Genomic DNA, 23091 nt, shown 5'->3' on the forward strand with positions numbered 1-23091 from the left:
GCCCATCCCTCCCGGAGGGACACCATCATGTCCCTGACAGCCTTCTCTCAGCAGCCCCTGGGCCCCAAGGGCAGCGCCGTCACTGCCACCCCGGGCTCCCTCCTGGATGGAGTTCTGAGGAGGTGGATTGGAATTACCTGGTCCAGTGGTTCCTCACACGCGCCAGCCAATTGAAGCTCATCTGTCACTGTTCGTTAGCGTCCCAGGGTGCACTGGGCACCAGCACACAGATGCAGAAAGGAAATTCGATTCTCTTCCAAACGCTCTCTCCCACTAAGGCAGCACAATGGACAAAAAGGCTTCCTCAGTGGCAGCAGAGATGTTAGGAAGGAGGAGGGAAATGGCTTGTCAGGGAGGGCAGCTCGGTGGTGGAATGTGTGACAGAGAAACATCTGTAGGTTAATGTGGTGGAAAGAGCATGGAACGTTAGGATCGGGCTGCCCAGGGCTCGGCTGTCCCCAGCCATGTGGTCTTCAGCAAGTCTCTTTATTTCCCTTTGTCTTAGTTTTTTCATCTGCAAAATTGGGATAAAATTACCATTAACCTCACACAGGCTTGTTGAAGGATTAAATGGGATAATTGATGCAAAAGCTCACTGTAAACGGCTAAATCCCCACACAAATGTTATTCTTACAGGGAGCTCTAGAAAACCGTGCTGGGCTCTAGACTTAGGCAGTGGGTTCTAGATAGTCTATGGGTGTTCTGAGGATTCTACAATGGGTTCTATCTAACTGATCGATCTAGAATAGGGGTTGGCAAATGTGTTCTGTAAACAGTCAGATGGTAAATATCTTAGGCTTTGAGGGCCATGCTGTGACTGGTCCACTCTGCCATCGTTGCTCAAAAGCAGCCAATGATGATACATAAACGAACGGCCGTGGCTGCATGCCAATAAAACTTTATTAACAAAAACAGGATGTAAGCTGGAATCGGCCCATAAACTGTAGTTTGGCAGCCCCTGATCTATAATTGCCTTTGTAGGAAGCTGTGCTCTTTTTGTGAATGCTGCTTTTCTGCTCCGAATTTAAATCTCCTCCTTCCATCCTCCAACGCCTGGCCCACCCACCTCCCACCCACTCAAACACATACTTAGCTCTTTGGCCAACTTCTTAATCTCCTAGAATCAGAGTCCCCTTCTCCAAGAGCAAACAGCAATAGTCTCTTGGCCCTTGTCTGCTTGCCTTGTAGGAGGTGGGATCCTAGGGCAGCCAGCTCTGTCACCCCAGGCCCTAGCTCCCGGTATATGTTCAGGGGATAGTTGCAGAATGGAGAAAGGGAAAAGCGCAGCATCCCAAGGACCTGGAACATTGTCGTTCTCTCAGGAGGTCTGCGAACTGAGGTGGTTTCAAAAAATTAGGTCTGGCATCAGTCTTACGTTGTGAGCTGCTCCATCAGAGAGCTTCTAGAACAATCTGAAGGCAGAATCACCCTTGCAAGCCCAGGCCAACATACATGCTTACCTTAAGAGCCCAGGGTCTGAGCCGCTGTCGCTGCAGGCGGGCTGGAGCCCTGGGTGGCAGGTCAGATAGGCAGGAGTAGGTCTGGCTCTAGTGGGAAGGTGATTCCCCACCCCTCTGGGGTCATGACAGTGCAGGAGCACCACATGCTGCCCTCAGGGAGCCTCAGCCTCCACCAGCCCAGACAAGCAACATGGTATGTGGAAGCTTCCAGAAATGTAGCAGCCCTTTCCACTTTCACATTTGCAAGCTTTCTTCCTTTTGGCCCCATCCTGGGCTGAGCACACAGGCAGGATGGAGTTGTGTAACCTACCTCTGAGTCACACTTCTCCCGGCACAGCATTTGCTTTCTTCCCAGCCTCCCCAGGACAGCCAGACAGGCGACTATAGTTCCAAAGTCAGAGCCGGGTCATGGGCTCTTCTGTGCCCAGTACACCAGCTAAGATGTCAGCATTTCATTGCAATGATACCGGAATAGATATGTGAGTGGGTGCTCACGTTCAGTGGGGGTCACATGTACGTGCATTGTGCGTGCGTGCTCCCATGTGGCATCCATGTGGCCTCAGCGCTGGCTTGAGTGCCGCATAGGTGTGTGACTGGTACACATATGTGTGCATGTGTGCATGTTAGGCACTTGCTTTTGTGTACATGCGAGGCTGTGTAGTTCCCACATGTGCCTGGGACTGTCTGCTGGTCGGGCATGTGCTTTTTTCTGGGTCTGTGCACGGCTTTAATTTAGGACTCTACCTCTCCAGGAGGACACGATCGCTTCCATTCTCCGGCCTCAGCAGATGAATATTTTATGACTTGCTTTTTGCCCTGGCATCAGGCAGCTTTCCTGTGAAAAGCCAGTGCCTGACACACTTCAGGGAGGCGGAGATGGGGACTCTGATGTCGAAGCCGCAGCAAGAAAATCACCCCCTTCCTCCTGTGATGAAGCCTCAGGAGGGCTCACAGATGCTGCCTATTAGTGTCATTAGAAACTGATGAATCAGCCCTTTCTCCCCTCTCCCCTGACAGCCTTCTCTCTAAATACAAAGCCAGCACACCCATTTCACAGGAGGTGAGTGAGAGCTCCCTCCTGCTCCTCCTGAAGCCGGCCCCAAGCAGTTTCATTTTTTTCCCAACTGCCCGGTCTTCCCATGGAGGAGGATGCTACGTCCTGGGAGCAGAAGGTCACTGTACAAGCCAGACCACAGGCAGAAGTTCCTGACTTTTCCATGCCCTGGGTATGGGGGTGAGGCAGCCACATTGAGGAAGAGCCAGGCAACGCTGGAGCCACAAGGCCATGGAGACAGCATCTCCCAGCACAGCTCCCTGCTGGCCCCCAGGCTCGGAGTGACCCAGTCCCGTGTGGCTCTGCAGTTGGGCTCCCAGAAGCAGGCCCTAAGACAAGGATTTGGGTGCAAGCAGTTTTTCTAGGAGGTGACTCCAGCCTGGGGGCACAGTGGGGACACAGGAAACAGGACAGTGACTACAGATAAGCAAATTAAGCATGAAATGGTGAATAGGTGTGTCTCTGGCTCGCTCCCCCGGGGGATCTGTCTGTGAGGTTGAGGGACTGAAGGGTATACCCACCAACTCTTACTTCATCAGGCAGGTGTGGCTGCCCTACCAGCACAACTGGCCCCCTCTGCTGTAGAGCCGGGGGCCAGGGGAATAGGGCTCTGCCGTGCCCCAGAGGGGCAAGGGGCCTGGCCCACACCTCCAGGTGGCAGTGCTAACTTGGGCCCTGGACCTCTCTCGGTGGCTCCTCGCATCCTCTCTGGTTCTCAGGTGGCGGGAGGCGCTCTCCAGGCTGCCCTCTGCAGAAGGCAGAAACGAGATTCCACGCTGGGCCTGTGGGGCAAGGAACACTCGACCAGCCTTGGCCCTGAGACCCCGCGGAAGGCCTCTGAGCCAGAGCTGCTGGGATGGGGATGTGGCCGTACCTGAGGCCCCAAAGCTCTGGAGCCAGGTGCTCTGCACACGGATTTACTCTTTCCAAAGAGTCTGGAGAGTCAGCGCGAGGAAGATGGACAGGGCTTCAAACAAGAGGATTATGGAGATAAACACGATAATGAGAGCAAGACAGGAAGCCCTTCCCGAGTCTCCCCGCCCCACCTGCCCTCTTCCCACCCATGAACCCCAAGAGCCCTTTATTTGTGACTTTCTTACAGTCCTTAAACAGAACTGCTCTTAACTGCTAAACTCTACCCGCAATGGGAGCGAATCCCCACTGTAATTGTTCCGGCACTCAGGCCTTGCATTTAGCACACGTTATTTTCTGCAATCTCCACAAGGCAAAACATCAGGTACAGCCACCTGCATTTTACAGAGAACGAAACAGAGGTTCTGAGAGGGGCCGGTTCTCACCTCCAGTCACCCTGCTCAGAAGGGACAGAGATTTGTCAGGCCTGCTGCCTGGGGATTGGCTCTCAACGCCTTCGCCATCTGTTTCCTACTGGTCAGTGAGCTCCTGGTGGGACAGAGTCTGACCCCTTCGTCTCCAAATTCCTCACGGAACCTGGAACCTTGTCCACTGTGGGTGGCTCTTAAATAGAGCGTGCTTTCATCTTCTCAATTGTCTGTCTAATCAAGAATTTCTGTGCCTTGGCAGACATCCTTTGGAAGGGCCTGTAAGCAGTTCCACCCTCCGGCTTCGAGCCACCCCCAGTGGCCTTCCCTACTACCCTTCCCAAAGAGGAGAGTGTGGGTCTGCTCTCGTGGAAGCAGGCAGGCACTGGAGTCAGACAACCAGGGTTTAACATTCACTTCCACGTGACCCAGCTGTGTGGTCCTGAGCAGGTTACTTAGCCTCTCTGAACCTCTACATTCTCCAGTGGGGGTGTCTACCTTCCCCCAGGAACACTATGAGGCTGGAATTCAAAACAGCCAGGCCAGCCCTCTTGCCTGACGACCTCCAGGATGCTCTTAGCCGTTTTGGATTCCACCCTGACAAGAGCTTTCTGGAGGCAGGCAGAGGCATTTATTTGTCTCTGCCTTGGCCACACCCATCCCAGGACCTAGGCCTGCATGGACACGTGGTAGATGGTGGTGCCACTGAGCTGTCCTCAGTGCCCTGGTGTTTATAAGTTCTTGCCTGAACACACAGGCTGCAACCAGAGAACTGACAAGTTTGGGTTTTGCAGCCAGGACTCCAGCCTGTGTGTGCGGCTCTTTGAAAGCACAGCCGTTCCCTTCTTCCCCTTTGTTTTTCTTTGGCCACTCTCCTTGGTCCCACACCTACAGTCAAAGGTGGCTGGAACAGAGTCTCCAGTCTGTGTTGAATAAGAGCTCCGGGCAGGGGGAAGAGGCCGGAGGGCCCACAGGCAGGCCAGCTGTCAAGATGCTAGGCCTGCATCCAGCTCCTTGGCTGCCACAGGGCCACACCCTGCCACCCAGCCCTGACCTCTCTTGCTGGCGTTGCTCTCTTGGGGTGAAGGTACCACTTTACAGCCACCAGAGCTCTCAGCTGGGGCTTCCATGGCCACCCATGCCTCCTCCACCAGCACGGCTTTCTTCCTGACCTCATCTCCCAGCACATCAGGGTGGTCCCTCTGCTGCCTTGCAGTCCTCTCCCTCCCCGTCCTCTGTGTTTGGAGATGCTCATCACGACTCTGAGTGTTTTGGTGCCACCGTGCTTTTCTCTTTGCCCAGTCTCCTTGGATAAAATCCTTGTTTCTAGTCTGTACCATCCCAACAGTGGTCAGTGATTCTGCTCTGAGTCTGGCTGGTCCATGGGCCATAGATAAATCTCTGAGGAGCGCACACCATCCGTACATCAGGACCTTCCTGCCTTGTAACTGCCCCGCATCCTGCCAGAACTCCGCTTGTCCCCTTGCTCCTTCTCCCTCTACCACGTCTGGGTGGAGTGGGCGCCACCGAGCCCAGTTCTGCCCTGTCCACCCACTCCTCCCATAGCTGGGGGCTCACGTGCCAAGCCTGGCACCGGTGGCAGGCGCCATGGAGGGCAGACGACTAGCTGGGGGATGAAAACCTCCATTCAGGACAATATCAAATCCCTGGCTCCGGACAGAGAGACAGGTTTGCTCCCGGTCCGAGACATCGCCTGCAAAGCGAAAGCTGATACCAAGTGAGAAGCGTCTGGTTAAAGCGGGCTCTGTTCTTTTCACCTGGCAGGCCAAGCACAGCGGCTCACTTGTGCCTCTGAAATCCTAACTGGCTCCTGGCTGGGAGCTTTGGGAACTGCTTGGGAGACATGAGGCAGAGTGTGCCAGGTGTGCGCCCAGCCAAATCCCCACTCTGTCAGGGCCAGGACTGGAGAGGAGGGGCCTGGAGGGGGGACCACACCTATGACATGTGGTCACTGTCAGGATGAGGCTGGACCACATGCTCCAACAGCCCTACTGCCCCTCAATTGCCTTTTTCTTTCCCCTGGACTCCTTTCCAAGTGTATGCTACCAGGTTGGTACAAAGGAATCATACAATGTGGGTATGGAAGGCCCTGAGTAACACCTTCACTCTCTTACTCAACTTTTTAGGGTCATAACTCTCTTATAAAACTGTTGAAAGCTATAGACTCTCCCCCAAGAAAAATGTGTACCCCCAAATTGAGCATATACGCATCCAGTATTCACAGACCCCTCTAGCCCCCTCAGCAAGCCCCACAGAGTCTATGTTAAGAGTATTTTCCAGAGTTCCTGTCATGGCTCAGTGGTTAACAAATCCGACTAGGAACCATGAGGTTGCAGGTTCGGTCCCTGCCCTTGCTCAGTGGGTTAAGGATCCGGCGTTGCCATGAGTTGTGGTGTATGTTGCAGACACAGCTCGGATCCCGCGTTGCTGTGTCTCTGGTGTAGGCCAGTGGCTATAGCTCCAATTAGACCCCTAGCCTGGGAACCTCCAGATGCCGTGGGAGTGGCCCTAGAAAAAGGCAAAAAGACAAAAAAAAAAAAAAAAAAAAAAAAGTACTTTCCAATGACTCCTTCAATGGTTGGGAAAACAAAGGCCAAATAGGGCAATCCTCACTTTCCCAGGGATAACATAGCATGTTGCTGGCAGAGATTTGATGATATTTAACATGTATTTGGTTAAAAATAAGTATGACTCTGCACAGACTATACTTCACAAATAGGAAATATCAAACGCAGAGAAGCCAGTGTGTTTGCACAACATTATTAGTTTTTCCTCCCCAGATCCCTTCTCTCCTTCTTCCACAATGGAAGAAGTGTTAATTGGGCATATGGCAGCCTGCAATTCCCAGCACCCCTTACAATTCTGTACAGTATTACCTCTAAGTTTGGCTAATGGCAGATTTCTAAGTCCTATCTTTGAAAAGAAGGTGCACACCCCACCCTCTTCCTCCTCTGCCTCATTTTACCAGGTGGAATACAGATGTGACAGTGGGAGTTGGAGCAGCCATTCTGTGCCATATGATCAAGGTTGGGTATTGAAGATGGTAGAGCAACAAGATGGAAGGAGTTTGGGTCTTTGATGATCATGGAACCACCATACCAGCCTGAGACTGCCTACCTGATCTTTCACCACAATTTTGGCCACAGTTATTTTGAGTTTCTCTGTCATGGCATTAAAATTAAAATTTTAACTAATAACCTAAGACACCAGAACATCAGTAGATCCCACTTTCCCTCTCACCCTGGTGGTCCCAAGTTCTCCCGATGGGCATTACCATCTCTTTCCTCTTCTCCTCCACCCATTACCACTGTTCTACTCCAGGCCATCTCCCTCTCACCTCTGGCCTCTGAACCACTCCCGAGACCTCCTGGCTGGTCCTTCTGTCATGCAGTCCATCTGGTCCAAAGCAGCTTTTCTGAAATGCACACTCTACTCTTCAGCTCTTCAATAACCCCTTGTTCCCAACCTCTACTCCTCTCTAACCCAGCCCTCAGTCTGCCTTGCCAGCCCTACCTATGGCCACTTAGTTTATGTACTTTCTGCTCCCCAAACAGGGAGTTGCCTGCCCTTTCCTAAGCACCCTGCCACCTCAAAAGCTTTCTCACCATCTCCTAGGCAGCCTGCTGTGTTCATCTTTCAAGGCTCACCTCCTTGGCCAACCCCCCCGGCCCTTCCTCCCACAGGTCCCTCACCACCTTGTTCACACCTCCATTCCAACCCGTAACTCGTGTCACCAACATTGTCCATTCCCCTGCATGACTGTCACTGCCAGAGTGCCGGAATGACCTCCTAGATCCCGAGGTGCCCACCATCAAGAGGCTCTGCTCAAGGAGCTGATGAAGAGAAGTGTATTTTTGCCAGAGTAAGAACTAGAACTCAGCTTTCTTTACACCTCTCTCAGGGCCCATCCTAATTTGTTGGGCTCTATCACCCCAGTGAGAAATGTTCTCCTTCCTTCCTGCTCTCCTTCTTACCTTTATTTCCTCTTTCTGCAAGCAGAAGCCCAGAGCCCTCACAATGCCTGGCAGAAAGAGCAGAAGACCTGCTGACTATTTCTAGAATTCATGAGCACATGCATTGAGCAAGTGGGTATATTTTTTTCTTTTTTTTTTTTTTGTTTTGTTTTCTTTTTGCTTTTGCTTTTTAGGACCACAGGTGTGGCATTTGGAAGTTCCCAGGCTAGGGGTCGAATCGGATATACAGCTGCCGGCCTGCACCACAGCCACAGCAACGCAGGATCTCTACCCCACTGAGCAGGGCCAGGGATCGAACCTGCATCCTCATGGATACTAATTGCATTCATTTCCACTGAGCCACAAGGGGAACTCCACAAGTGGGTTTTGTATTATTTTATGTTTTTGCTGGTCTCTAAGCAGGGCCCTGAGATCACAGAGGTAGAGGAGGCCCCAGCTTGCCCTCCAGGCCTTCCCAGCCTGAGGGGTCAGAGAAGTCCTGCCTCTGGAGGGAGATGAAGGCATCAGCTCTCCAGCCCCTGGTGGGTGGGTCTCGGTAACGTTTACTTTTGCCTGAGTGATGTAACAGGACCCGAGGAACTGGTCTTCCCGCTCCCATGGGCGGGCGGGAAAAGGTGAGAGGTGGAGTGATCCGAGCCTTCTGGCGACATGATGAAGTCATTTGCAGAAAGACAGTTTTGTTCTAACTTGAGTGTTTTTCCACATGACTTCATCCCCCAGCAGGCCCTGCTCGGGGCTTAGTTTGTGACGGGCCCCAGCCCCAGCTGCCTAGAGAGAGAATGGCCCTTGATCCCTTCCTCAGGCGGCTATGCCAGGACAAGCAGGGGGCCTGGCTGTGGCACCCACTGCCCTGTGAATGGTATGACTGCAGGTAGCACCCACCATGGCAGGCGGAGACTACAAGCAGGCTGAACTCAGTATCACAGGGGCTCTGATGACCTGGCGCTCGACGCTGTGGTCAGGATGGGGTAAATTTTTCTCAGAAAAGGACTCGGGTTGGGTCTTAAAAGGTGAGAAAAAGTTTTCAGAACGAAACCAGAGGAGAGGGCATTCTAGACAGGAGGTGGCAGAGGCTGACTCAGGCGTCTGCTAGGATGTATCCAGTGCAAACCAGTGAGCCCCTAAGAGCAGTGGTATCAGCTGAGAGGCATCTCCTCCCTCACTACCTGGGAGCAGCCTGGTCCTAGGCCACTGATGCCCACAAACACCCGGGCTCACCCACATTTCTGCTCAGCTCTTCTTGGTGTACTGGCTTTTTGCAATTGGTGTGTTATCACCTGATCAAATGATGGCTGCTGCTGCTCCGAACATCTCATCTGCTTACAACCAAGCTCAAGATACAAAGAAGAGGATGGAGAGACTCCATCTATCCTGAAATTCTCCAGCACATACCCCTGTTGAAGCCCGTGCTGGCTGCTATCACAAAGCATCATAGACGAGGTGGCTTGTAACTACAGAAATATATTTCTCACAGTTCTGGAGGCTGAAAAGCTGAGATCGGGGTGCCAGCAAGGTCGGGTTCCGGTGAGAGTCCCCTTCTGGTTGCAGATAGCCAACTTCTTAAAATATCAGGTGGGAAAGAGGAACACGAGCTCGCTGGGGTCCCTTTTATTAGGACACTGATCCCATTCATGAGGCTCCAGCCTCACGACCTTATCACCTCGCAAAGGCCCCACCTCCTAATACAATCAGGGGCAAGAGGCTAAGGTCTGAACGTATGAACTTGAAGGAGGCACAGACATTTGGTCCATAACTGTCCCCTATTCTCACTGATGGGCTGGTCACCCCCACCTGTGAGGAAGACTGGGAGGTGCCTGCAAAGGGCGTTAGGATAACCATGATCAGTTTACACCGGGGCTGCTGACAGGATAGGTGCCAGAGTCTCTGCCCACCCCCCACAGCATCAGAGCTCTGGGAGCCGGGAAGACAGGTGAGTAGAAGGAAGGCATGGCTGTTGGGTGGGCAGTGAGTGGGGTTGTCACATGTGTGGCAAGTTGGGAAGCATGAGGTTCCACGGGTCTCAGTATGGTGAAGATGGTGGGAGACTAGAAAGCTTAGCAGAGAGTCTGGGGCTTTACACTGAGATCAGCCCATCCAAAGCTCTAGAAGTGAGTTTGGCCCATGTTTTAGAACTAGCATTCTGCCAGTGAGCACTGCCTAGGGAGACAGAGACACTCCAAGGGTGGTCAGGTCATTGCCACCTTCCATCTGTGCAAGGCCATGGGTCCCTGAGGGTGAGGGGCTACACCTTACTCATATCTCTGTCCTTAGTGCCTTTCACAACGCTGCTCCAACCAAAAGGACGGCTGAATGAGTGAATGAATGAGTGAATGAGTGAAATTCACAACCTCTCCTAGCATCAGTTCCCCCTCTGTATCATGGGATCAATAATAGCTGTTCTGGCCTGGAAGGGCTGCTGTGAAAATCAGATGAGCTGATGGATGCCATGGTGCTTAATAAAGGGGCAGGTAGGAGGAGGCAGATAGGGAACACAGGACATCTGGAACCCCCCATGGCTCCAAGCATAGGCCCCTGCATTCTGGCACCACTCACCGCCTGACCACACAGAAGAGCCGGGAGGTGTCTGTATGGCAGTCCCGAATTTTCAGAAGAGGAGGCAAGGAAACACCTGGAGCGGCCCAGTGGGTCCTGCCAAAGACAGCAATGGGAGAGTGATGAGGATAAACAGCTGTCTGTCTCTGGTAACGCAATTAGGAGCTAAAATATTAAACGCTTTACGACAGGACATATATCTCCCGCATAACGAGCTGCCTCTTGCAAAAGCAAGCCTTGTCCGGGCGGGAGGCAGGCAGGCCTGTGTCTCAGACCCAGCAGTCTCTGAGCAGGGCAACAAGCTCCCATCCCACCATCACCTGGGGAGCTCTTCTTACTTCATCTCATCATCATCATCGTCACTGCAGTCACCATTTACTGAGTTACAGCCATGTGCCTAGAGCACTGTCAGGGTCTAGCTCATAAGGTGAGCCATGTTTTTTAAGGGAAATATGTGGGGTAGGGGAAACATGCAAAAACCCAAACTCAAAGCTATTAAGTCACTTGCCCGCAGTCAGCCACCCTGCAAGAGGCCGAGCTCCTCAGCAGCTACTGCCCTTTGCAGGAAGCCAGCACGGAAGATGGAGAGGGAGTGACTTACTCAGTGGGGGGATGATATTTGGCTTGTCCTGGGAGATGCCACTGAGTGGGTGCCCTGCTGGGTCCCGGTGTCTCAGGTGCTTGGACAGGTGGATGTGAGGCTGATTGAGACGTGAAGCATCCAGATTTGCAGACTGTCTGTGTCTCAGGCAGAGGTGAAGGACTGATGACTCTAATGGGCTTTGAGTTGACGATACAGGCTTGTGATAAGAACAATGGAATTGCAGCCATTGGCCAAGAGTCAGGACACCTCACAGGACCTCTGCAAGCATACTTTTTAGGCAGACACTTCTGGACATGTGTTTCCGGAGCCATCTGTGTTTAACTCAAGGTTACCACCATTCTCACTGGGGGGTTAAGAAGAAAGATCATGCAGCCCTCACATGAGGTGAGAGGATATTTGCCAAAGCCCAATTATGTTCATTGTCTCATCTTGTTCTCACAAGAACCTTGTGAGAGAAATGCATTTTCAATACATTTTAGATATGGAAACTGCGGCTGAAGACTTTAAAGTGGCATATGTGGCCTAAGAGACAGGACCCACACTCGAGCTTTTGCTATGCACTGAGCTTTGGCTGTAACAGAGGGATCAGTGTGTGCAAAGGCCCTGAGGTAGAAAGGACTTGCCATGTTCCTGGAGCTGAGAGGTGGCCAGTGTGTCTATAGGAAGGTGAGTGAGGCCCCTGTCCTTGCAAGGGCCCCTATGTTGAGCCAAGCTTCCCGGTGGGCATCTGACTCCAGTCTAGATCCTCTCCGTGCATCCCCAGGACCAGGTCATCTCTGACTTTGAGCAGTGCCCCCATCTGCTGCAAGGAGGCCCCCTTCTCTACCTGCCCCTTCCCTCTCTGCCTGCTGCCCTCATCTGTCAGGATCCCCCCCAGTGCGTCGAGAGCCCCACCAATGTGGCCCTGTGCTCCCTGCCCGGTGTGGTCCCCCCACCTTCCGGGACCACCCCCTTCCTGAGTCTGGCCCTGTCTCCACATGGCAACGTTCCTAGAAGCCAGGGAGTGGGGGCCTGCGGGGCCAGCCAAGGGAGGGCTGTGCAGGTTTCCACGAGCATTACATCTGGAGAGGGAGACCAGAATGTTTGTGTCTGAAATTTAGCTAATATCCCAGGAATTTCTCCTGGCTTTTGAGAGGGTTCCTAGGGGGACTGCAAAGCTGGGATGTGTGGGTTCTGGGGCGGGCTGGTCTCGCTCAAAGCCTCTTTGTCTCCGTGGCTCTGCCCGTGTTGATCTGACTATGCATCTGTGTGTCTTTGTGTGTGTGTGTCTGAGGATCTCCTTGTGTGTGTATCTTTCTGTTTAGAGTGTATATGTGAGTCTGTGTATATGCCGGTGAGTGTCTGGGTGTGGATGTCTGCAAGTGTGTGCCCTGGGATGGGTGTCGCATCCTCTATGTGCCTCCCTGCATGGGTCAGTGTGTGTGATGTGTGTGCCCCAGCACTTTTCTTTGTGCTGTGGTGTGACTGGGGTCTGTGTGTCTCAGTGTCTTGGTGGGTCAGTGCCTGCCTGCGTACCTTGTCCCTCTCTGCCTTGGCCATTGTGAAGAGCTGACGCTGTCTGGGAGGCTGGACATGTGCTGCTGTCTGGGGCTAGGCTTTGCCCTCCCTGTGAGTAGGGAGGGGACAGTAGGGAGAAAGCAGAGGAGGAAGTAAGAAGCAGGTGGGGGCGGGGAGGACAGAGTCAGGGAAAAAGGCTTCTCTGTGAGTCTGTGTGGGTCTGAGTGTGTGTGTGTGTGTGTGTGGCCGTCTGGTCATCTGTCTGGCCAGGAAAGAGTACTCGCAAGCCTTGCCTTCAGCCTCACCACAAAGATACGGTGCCCTCGAGCTACACTTGGGTTCTCCGGACTCTGCAGCCTGAGTCATGGTCCCCATAATGTGCTCACCCTGCCACCCATTTCGTCACAAAGCATTTCAGAAGACATCCTCCAGCTGAGCCTGCATCTCCCCTCCCCCACAACCCACTGCTCTGCCCCTCACCCTCCAGTCCTGTACACACCCACGGCCCCATCACACTCCCTGGATCATCCCCTGGCTTCCTGCTCAAAGATCATCCAGGTACCCCCACCCCCCAACACACACACACACACACACACACACACACACACACACACTTCCAGACTTCATGGAACCAGATCCACCACTTCTGCCAGGAAGTCTCCCTGGACACCCCAGCTCAGGGAGAAGCCTCCTTCCCCCAATCCCCTGGCATCTTGCCTGCGTCTGTCTGTGACTGTCACCCCTTGGGTCCACCTCACTGACTCCGACCTCCCTGTGGAGGGGACAGGAGGGGACAGGGCATAATTCCCCTCTGGGTTCCCAACACACTGGATCCAGGCCTGGAGCCCAGTAATCTCCACGCTACCTGCCCCTGGATGAGTAGAGAGCTCCGTAGGCCTGAAGGGAGATAAATAAGAGGGGGGCTTAATTTCCCACACTTCTCTGACAGCCAGCATCTTTTCTGTGTCTTTTAATGTTTTCCCACCTTCCACAAACACAGCACTCCAATGTCCACCTCCAAACATCCCTCCCACCCCCAGGCAAGGCACCCTGGGTCTGCACCGATGCTCAGCATCCTTCAGAGCTCAGATGCAGGCCACCTCCCACCAGCAGCACTGACCGCCCGGCCTGTGGGCCTCAACGGTCCCCACAGCCTCCACGGAACCCTGAGGCATCCCCAGGGCCCTCCCACTCCTTCAGGGGGCCTCATCGCCCTACCACACTGAAAACACTTCAAACACATGCATAGTCGCCTTATTTTAAACTTTTTATGCTACTTTCTATAGTGCATTAGTCTTCTAGGGCTGTTGTAACAAATGATCACAAATTGGGTGGCTTACGCAAAAATTTATTCCCACACAGTTTTGAAAGCCAGAAGTCCCAAACCAAACGATCAGCAGGCTTTCCATGCTTCCCGAGGCACTAGGGAGAATCTTTCCTTGCCTCATCCAGCTTCTGCTGGGCGCTTAGCGATCCTTGACGGTCCTTGGCTTGTAGACGCATCACTCCAATCTCTGCCTCCATCTTCACCGGCTCTGGCCCGTGTCTCTGTGTCTCAGATTTCTATCTCCTTATAAGGCACCAGCCAGTGGATTTAGGGCCCACCCTAAATCCAGGATGATCTCATCTCAAGATTCTTAACTCAATTACATTTGCAAAGGCCCTTTTCCCAAATAAGGGGATATTTCACACTCACAGGTACTGGGGGTTTGGACTGGGCATATCTTTTGGGGGACATGTGATGCAACCCACTTCATGGGGTTATCATGCCAGAAACTCGAAAAGAGCTCTCTGGCTTAGGCAGTGGATAATAACCATACCAGAGGCCCTAGGATCATCTGGGTTAGTGGTCCCCTGCCACACCTGGCCATGGGTGTTCCACCTGGTCTCCACTAGGCTGCAGGGACAGGTAACCCATCACCTACGGGGCGCGCCAGCTGGGAAGGGAGCCTGGGTGAGAGGTGAGCTGTCAGGGAACATGGGAAGGAGGATGCTGCCTGCACTCAAGATTCCTCCCACTTTTCTGTGCTTCTTGACATCAAAGATTGGATCCCAGCAAAATGAAGACTAGCTTGGGACATAAAGGAGAGCAAGCACTTCCAGGCGTTTTGAAGCAAGGCTCTTCTCAGGAAGTGACCGGGCAAGGTGCAGTAGCAGAGGCCTGCTGGCACAACCCTGGGCTAATCCACACATACAGGAAGGCTGGCCATCACTGTGGTGGTGGCAGTGCCCATGCTGGCCCTACCAGTCTCAAGGTCACTGAGAGGCCTGTGTACCCTGAGCCATCCTAGGCCTGTGACGGCCAGGGTTGTGTTCACGGGAAAGGAAATTGCAACATCTGGGGCCCAACAGGAGTAGCAGCAGGCAGCTCGCTTTATATGAGTTCCTTAACCCCCAAGAGATCTGAAAGGCAGGCACGTGGCATAATTGAGGACCTACGATGTGCTAGGCATTCTGTGAGGCTGTGGCCTGCAGAACCTCTTTTAACTGTGCCAAGGATCCTGCCGGACCCAGGGGTTAGGCAACCCACGTTTTTTTAGAAGAGGAAAGTGAAGCATAAAAATTGACAACGGTCACGTCGCCAGAAGGCTTTTGAGTGTCTACAAAGAAGTCACCCCAAAGTGGTTTGAGGTGAGGGCCAGGGCAATAAAGGGGCAGGTTTAGAAGCTCAAGTTCATTATGAGACTGGGATAGAAGTTCTGGAGTCAAAAATAAATAAATAAGCTGCTGATTTCCTTGGAGAGAACTCGGGCCACCTCACATTATTTCATTGGCTCAGGAGCCAAAACAGCTGCATTTTATCTTTCCTCAGAAATCCATAAAAGGGTTGGAAAATGCTGATGCTTTTGGGGAAATGGATGAGCATTTGAATTTAATTGTGTGCCCCTGCTGCTCTGTAATGGGGCCTTGAGATGTCACCTATGGGGCCTTGGGGTCACCTGCAGAGCAACAGAGAGGACCGTCTTGCTCTGGGGCTTCGGTCTACATTAGTGGTCTCTCCTTCCCAGTCTCCTCTGGCCTCAGGGTCCCCCCCGACCCCACCCTCCTCTGGTCTCCTGCAGCTCTGTCCTCTCCCTCCCTGTACCCAGGTTGCTGTCCTGAGTCTGTGAGCCTGGCCTCCTGCCCCAGCCGGAGAGCTCCTTGCAGCTGGCTGGCTGCTCCTGACCATCTCGGGCCTGCCCATGGCCGGTCTTGCAGGAGCTGTCCCTTCCGTCCCCACAAGAGCCTTGCCGAGTATTCCCAGCTTATCCTCCTTGGCTGGAACAACCAGGCTGAGCTTCAGCCTTCAAGGCTGGGCTCAGCCCAGCTTCAGGTGCTGACTGTTAGTCACAGAATGCCCAACTCATTGAACCAGCAGGCAGCTGGAGAACCCACGAGAGTTTCATTGTTTTACAACCTCTGTGACCATGTGAATGCGCAGGGCCCTGGGAGAACACAGATGGTGACCCAGGGGCCTGAGATGCAGCCCTTCCAGCAGGGGCCCCTGAAGCTGATCCTTGGTGGACCCCATCTTGAGTCCTAAGGCTCTGGGTCATAGACTAGGTACACTGAGGCCCAGGAAATGGCAGAGGGTTGCCTGAGGTGACACCATGAAAGAGCGGGGCTGAACTGGACTCCCACCCACTCTTCTGCCCCCTGCTCCAGGGTTCACAAACTCAAAGTCCACAGGGGTTGGAAAAGCGGAAAGACAGGTGTCAGCAAATCTCCCAGGGTCTGCTTGCCTCACACACCGCATGTGGCAGGGGTCCAGCCTGCCGGCACCCAAATGCTAGAGCCTAAACAGGTCACCTCCAGTCCCAGGCCTGCTCAGGAGAGGGGCCAAGACACCAGGTCAGGCTCTCTGAAAGGGCAGCATGGAGAATGGGGGCTTTACCCTCTTGCCAACCTGGGTACCAGCACCAGCTCCATGCACTCTTTTCGTTTTTGTTTGTTTGTTTGTTTGTTGCCTTTTCTAGGGCCGCACCCATGGCACATGGAGGTTCCCAGGCTAGGGGTCAAATCGGTGCCTCCGGCCAGCACCAGATCCTTAATCCACTGAGCAAGGCCAGGGATCGAACCCGCAACCTCATGGGTCCTAGTCAGATTCGTTAACCTCTGAGCCATGACGGGAACTCTCCCCATGCACTCTTGATTGTAACCGCTCCCAGCCTCGGTTTCCTTTCATGTAAAGTGCAAAAAATAAAGGCACAGACCCCACAGAAATGTTGTGCTCATGGAATGAGACACAGTCCCTGGTCCGGGGCAGCGGCTCAGCCAAGAGGGGCCCCTCTCCTGGTGCCTGCTCCTTCCGATGACTGCTCTACACACCCTGCCCACTGCCAGGGGCGCCTAACTGCTGCCGACACTGCCCACGGCCCATTTGGTACCAAGAGCCTGTTACCCTGGCTAGGTCTCCTCTCCTTCCCCCTTATGATTTCCTGCCTCATTTTTTACTCAAGCTTTGGCTTTTCCTGGAGATGCCTGGCTCCAGAGCAGCAGCTTCTCAGCAGACCATGCAAGCATGGAAGATAGATTTCATCTCACATCCAAGCTTCACTAGCCTAGAAGTGGCAGCCTGCAGCACTCTGGTCTGAGAGGAGCTCTGAGACAGCGCCACATTCAGGGGGAGGGAGAGCTGTGATCAATTAGCGATGTCTGCCCTGGGCTCCAAAGTGGGGGGACGGCACGTGCACATGCTATCTACCATCCCTTGTAAAGCGAACATGTCATGCAGGCAGCTCTTTTGGCAGCTCGTCCCAATCCACTTTCTTATTCAATGATTCCTCAAAGCCATACTGTGAGGTCAGAAGTGGTACTGCTTTGTGACGGGAGAGAAAAATCTGAGACACCAGGCCAGGACGCAACTTGCTCACAAGTCCCCAGCAAGCACCCAAGGTAAGATGAGCGCCCAGTTTTGCCAAGCCCCTCCCCATACTTTGCCTGCTGGCTTCATTTCTCCCCATCCTACAATGGCCACAGTCTAGGAAGGGCGCTAGCCCTTGGCACGTCCAGCCTGGCCCCCCAGGCACTGTTTGAGCCCTGATTCCTAAGCCTGTTCACACATATCTCAGAGAGGACACAGGCTTTGATGTCTCCAGACCAGCCTGCCTCTCCCTGGGAAGGACCACCCCATTTCCAGGCCTCAGTCTCCCCATTTCTATAGTGCAGGGAGTCGTGCCTCCTGCAGAAGGAATGGCCGGGTGGAGAATCGGCATGCATGCTGGCTTCCCGGAGACCTCTCACAGCTCTCCTCTCTGTCCCTTTCCTCCCTCCCCTCTCCAGCAGACCTGATCCCTGCCGGCTTTCAGAGAAGGGCCTCTGACCCCTCTCCAGCCTCCTCCATAGCTGTGGCTCATTTACAGGCCTGTAAACAGCCCTGGGAGCAGCATCCCGGTGGCCTGCAGAAGGGGAGGCAAGCAAGAGCCTCGCACAGGCCCACCCCCAGCACCTTGGGCTGCTGCCAAGGCCAACGCCAGCAGGAAAACATTTCTGCCCCTCAGGCCACCCAGAGAGGCCAGGCTGGGCCCCGGCTGCCGTTGCGCCCTAGGGTCCCAGGGTCAGCGCCCTCTCCCGCATGTCTGGTAACTCAAACCATATCTTCTGCCCGCTGAGCCCCAACGGCTGGTAGCACCTGCCCTGCGCCCCATCACCTGGCGGGAGAGCGTGATGAGATAACGTCTGGACTGGGATCCGGCCGCGGTGAAAGAAAAGCTCTTTGCACATGTGGCTGAGCCTGCACTTATTTATTTATTTTTATTTGTGGTTCTCAGCTCAGCTCGGCAAACTGGGTCATAGCAGGGAGAAGTGCATATCTCTTCTGCAGCCTGACTTCCCAGGAGAAGGCCCCAGGTTTACAGTTCTGGGGTTTCTCAGCGAAGAGCAGCACTCTGGTCAGAAACTCGTGAGGATTTGGACTGTGAAAGGCCATAAACAACCCAAGAACACAGGGCCTGTTTTTTTGTTTTTTTGGTGGGGACCGTGGGTGCAGGCAGTGTGAAGCAGTCCTAGGAACAGGGTAGAGATGACAAGGGGCAAAACAGAGCATTAATTTAGCACCTACTGTGTCCTAGGTACTCTGCTGGAAGTTTTGTTTGTTTGTCTTTTCTAGGGCCTCACCCGAGGCACATGGAAGTTCCAGGCTAGGGGTCTAATCGGAGCTGTAGCCGCCGGCTTACACCACAGCCATAGCAATGCAGGATGCGAGCCGCGTCTGCGACCTACACCACAGCTCACAGCAACACCAGATCCTTAACCCATTGAGCGAGGCCAGGGATGGAACCCGTAACCTCATAGTTCCTAGTTGGATTCGTTAACCACTGAGCCACGATGGGAACTCCTCTGCTGGAAGTTTTATCTCAGTTCATTTTATCCTTTTATTATTATTATTATTATTGCATTCTTTTTTATTCCCGATAAGAGAGAACTTCTATTTTTTTAATTATTTCCCCAATACAATATTTTTTTCTTACTGTACAGCATGGTGACCCAGTTACACATACATGTACACATTCTATTTTCTCACATTATCATGCTCCATCATAAGTGACTAGACACAGTTCCCAGTGCTAGTTTAGGGCCACACCGATAGCTTATGGAGGTTCCCAGGCTAGGGGTCTAATCAGAGCTGTAGCTGCCGGCCTACGCTCCAGCCACACAGCAATGCCAGATCCGAGCTGCATCAGAGACCTACATCTCAGCTTATGGCAATGCCGGATCCTTAACCCACTGAACGAAGCCAGGGATCGAATCCGCAACCTCATGGCTGCAAGTCGGATTTGTTTCCACTGCGCCACAACGGGAACTCCAGTTCATTTATCCTTAAAATGATCAGACTGGGTTGGCATTCTCGATCCCATCTGAGAGCTTTTAAACATCATCAGTGGTTCTGATTTAATGGGTCCTGAGGCAGGGCTGGGGAGGGGGCAGTATTTTTAAAGCCCTGCAGAGCAGAGCCTTCTAATGTGAAGCCTGGGGTGAGAAGTGGGCCCAAGGCAGTGCTTTTCAAACTTCAACCTTCATAGGAATGAATCTCATGGATCTTGTTAAAATACAGATCCCAGTTCAGCAGGGCTGAGGCAGGGCTGAGGGTCTGTAGTTCTGTCCAGCTCCAGGGGCTGCCCAAGCTGCTGGTCCTTGGACCACACTCTGCATAGTAAGGGTGCCGCCTGTCAATGCCATGACAGCCAAGATTCTCACTGGGTCATTGCTGGATCCCAAGCAGCAATGCCGTATTGGGACAAAGCAGCTGCAGGGTAAATGTTTGTCAAAGGTATAAGGAAATGCACTAAGCTTGGAGGCAGGTGTTGCATACTTACCATTTGATGTCCAAGAAAGTTGAGGTCAGTGCAAGGCCATAAGGAAAATGAGCTTGGGGAGGGGCTGGCCTGCCTGTGAGGTTGCCAGCTGAGTGACCACAGGCTCTGGAGCTCCAGGATGACAGTGAGAACGGCAGGATTCGGGCTCTGGGATTCGACTGCCTGAGTCCAAATGCTGCCTCCAGCATCCACTAGGCAACTGGCCTCAGGAGATGGGGCTGCGAGCTGGGTAATGGTGCACAACTGGCTTAATGTCTCATTCACTCCATTTTTCATCTGAAAGGTGGGAGCATTGGGTTGGTAATTCTGAAGTGTTATTTTGAGGATTAAATGAGATGATTCACAGGCTGGATATTAGATGATATTAAGAAGGGTTAGACTCTTTTGGTTATGATGATAGGTTTTGTTTTCTTTGTTAAAGATTTTGAATCCTGTAGCAATATATCCTAAGGTATTTATAGATGAAATGATACAATGTCTAGGATTTGCTTTAGACATTCAGCAGAGCGGGAGAAGACAGCAAAGCAGGAGGAGGGGAGGAGAAAAGATGAAAGTCCGAAGAAATGGATGAGTAAAGGGCAACAAATGTCAATCATTATTGAAGCCTGGTGATGGGCCCAGTGGTTGATGACTATCCTGTCGGGTTTCGTCTACCCTTGCACACTTCCACAATCAATGGTTCACAATAGCAAATTAGAAAGTGATGAAGCGAGTAACATGCTTGGCTTGGCTCCCAATTCATAGTAAGAGCTCAGCCTCTGAACGTCAGCTCCTATTCCTTCAAGATGAGCCAGGCTCTGGCCAGCAAAGAGAGGCGTGGGGGCCACCGGCTGTGTCCCTCGAGCCTGAATGATATGCCCGGCATCCCACTGTCGGCATGAGCAAGGCTAAGATTTGAAACCAGGCCTCCAAGGTGCTCAGGCCACAGGACTGCGTGGCTGGAAAAGCAGGGTTAGCTTGCCTTCAGGAACATTTAGCGGGAGGCGTGAAGCTAAAAATAATAACCGCTATTGACGACGGATTATGCCAGGTCCTTTGCGTATGTTACATTATTTAATCCCCACAAAATCCTAGGAGGCTGATGTCATCCTTCCCACTTCCCAGATGAGCAATGAAGCCTCGGGCTGCTGGACCGACTGGGCCAGGGACACGCTGTCTGCCGCTGAACATCCTAATATGCAGAGGGCGGCCACTCATCCGCATGTGGCCTGCTTTGGTTCAGGGCCTCACGTTGGGCTCAGATCCTGGGGGTGCGTCTTGCCTGCCCTGCTCTAGGCTGCCCCCAGTGTCTGCACACCCAGCGTGAACACACAGTCTGTGGCTCTAGCCTGCCCGCCAGCCCTTGGCAATGGTGTTCAGGGACTCTAAGGGGACAAGCCCTCCCACCCTTCCCCTCCCTGTCTGAACCCAGCAGGGTGGGATCTCCGTCCAGGCCTGGCCTTTACAGGGACACGGCCGCCTGCTCCCCTGGGCTGCACACCAAGTCCTGCTGCGAACCCCACCATGAATGGCAACCATTCTTTACCCCAACTCCAGCCTGCCACCACCCTGCAGCCTGGGAAGGGAGACCTCAGCCTTCCCCAGGCCTGTAAACACCAAGCCACACACGCAGCAGGGCCCCAGCAGCCAATAAATCTTGGCCCCAGGCTTCTCTTAAAGAGGCAGAGCCGGGACAGACACCAACCAGGCCCTAGGTAGTTGCAGCGACACTGTGTAGCCAGCACTCCACCCAACCTCCGCTCAGCCCGCCCCAAAACGAAGTGAGACAAAGCAAACATTCAGCAGGCACCCTCCCTGCAAGCTTTTTGCTCTTGCTGTATAACAAATAACTTCCCTTTTTCTTTCTTTTCTTTTTTTTTTTTTTTTTTTTTCTCTGCTGCTCACTCTGGGAATAGGATAATAAGAAGACCTGTTGGTGGGACTGAGCAAATGATTCGTCTTCTGGAAGCTGAGCACTGGGCTCACAGCGGGATTTCGTTGGGGAGGCAGAGGTCTCTGGGCTTTGCACCCAGACAAGCCTTGGGGAAGCTGAGAGGACAGTCAGAGTCAGACAGAAAGCAAGCCCAACCCATTCTCTAGAAGCAGAATGTCCCAATGAGGCATAGTGGCCACTGGGAGGACTCTGAGGCCCACAGTACCGAGAGAAGAGAGCTGAGATGTGGATGTGGCCTTAGGGATGACATCGTTTCATGCCACCCCAGGGAAGAGCTAGGCCACTCACTGGGAAGGGTGGTGGCAGTGGGGGTGGGGGGGGGGCTCTAGCAGAACCCGTGCTAGACCCTTCTGCGTTGGTGGCATTTTGGTCTGCTTGTTTTTGGATATGGATATACCTTCATGTGAGGAGTCTGACAATCGCATTCTCCTAGAAATAGTGAGCCCAGTTATTCCTGGAATCAAATTCCCACATGTTCACTGACGCACCAGACAAACGTCTTTCCCAGATTCCCAGCTCCACGCAGCACCCCTGCAGTGTGAATCCTGGCAGGCACCCGGCACCGGTGAGTGTCAGGTGCCGGAGGAGACACGGTTCTGCCCTAAAAAAAGCACACAATTTGGGTGCAAGTTGAGGACTCTCCTGCCTGCCCTGACTCAGCGCCCTTCAATCACTGGTACCAGGCACCCAGAATAGACCCTCCCTGTTAGCCATGATCAGAACCAGAAGACAGAGGGCCCCCGTGAGAGAGCAAGGGCACGGAAGGCTTCCCTTCCCAAGAGGCGGGATGTGGGCCACGGGGGAGGATGGGGTCAATTGGATTCCAAGAGCCAGAGCTGGAGGGCAAAGCAGACTGGGCAGACTGGCTCATGTGAGGCACAGTGGCAGGAAAGCCTCAGGCGCATACGTTCCGGGGAAAGAGCGTGAGAAGACTGTGCCAGAAGGGGAAGAAGTGACACCTGAGCTCACCTGGCCTCAGACCACTTTCCAGCCTTTGAATCCATCAAAGAAGAGCACCTCCTGCACCTACCCCAGAATTCCAAATTCTCGTTTCACAGATGAGCAAGCTGAAGCCACGGTGGAGAAGGTAACTGCCCAAGGTCACTTGGCTAATTGGGGTCAATCCAGATCAGAAGAGGTGCCCCTGAGCCTTGCCCTGCTTGTGTGATTTTTATTATCCCCAGGTATGTGGAAATGAGGTGTTTGCTTGTGTTTTGAAGAAATATTAACTTCTGACCTGCTGACCTTGATTACCTGGTTGCGAGGGCTAATGAGCCACTTGGCTGGTCACCTGGGCCAAGGAGGGCTTGGGAAAAGGCCAGAGCCGTCTGCTCCTGACCAGACCAGCTGCACTGGCTGTCCTGTGCATTGTGACACCATGGGATGTGCCAGTGGGGAAGCCTGAGAGGACAAAAACATT

The 23091-nt window shown here is 53.2% G+C and overlaps 2 long non-coding RNA genes across 6 annotated transcripts in view; both read right to left on the reverse strand.

The window, feature by feature from the left end:
* LOC106506052 overlaps positions 1 to 11758 on the reverse strand; it is a 34869-nt gene extending 23111 nt beyond the window's left edge. For all 3 annotated transcript variants that reach the window (XR_002338698.1, XR_002338700.1, XR_002338697.1), the window contains exons 1-3: positions 10944 to 11758; positions 10343 to 10438; positions 138 to 3481 (exon numbers count right to left, since the gene is read on the reverse strand). This is a non-coding gene — a long non-coding RNA (uncharacterized LOC106506052). The remainder of the gene's footprint in view (positions 1 to 137; positions 3482 to 10342; positions 10439 to 10943) is intronic.
* Positions 19267 to 23091, reverse strand: part of LOC106506054 — a 262494-nt gene continuing 258669 nt past the window's right edge. For all 3 annotated transcript variants that reach the window (XR_002338702.1, XR_001301036.2, XR_002338701.1), the window contains one exon: positions 19267 to 20014. This is a non-coding gene — a long non-coding RNA (uncharacterized LOC106506054). The remainder of the gene's footprint in view (positions 20015 to 23091) is intronic.

The sequence above is a fragment of the Sus scrofa genome, chromosome 14, assembly GCF_000003025.6.
Source record: "Sus scrofa isolate TJ Tabasco breed Duroc chromosome 14, Sscrofa11.1, whole genome shotgun sequence".
In the NCBI taxonomy this organism is placed as follows: Eukaryota; Metazoa; Chordata; class Mammalia; order Artiodactyla; family Suidae; genus Sus; species Sus scrofa.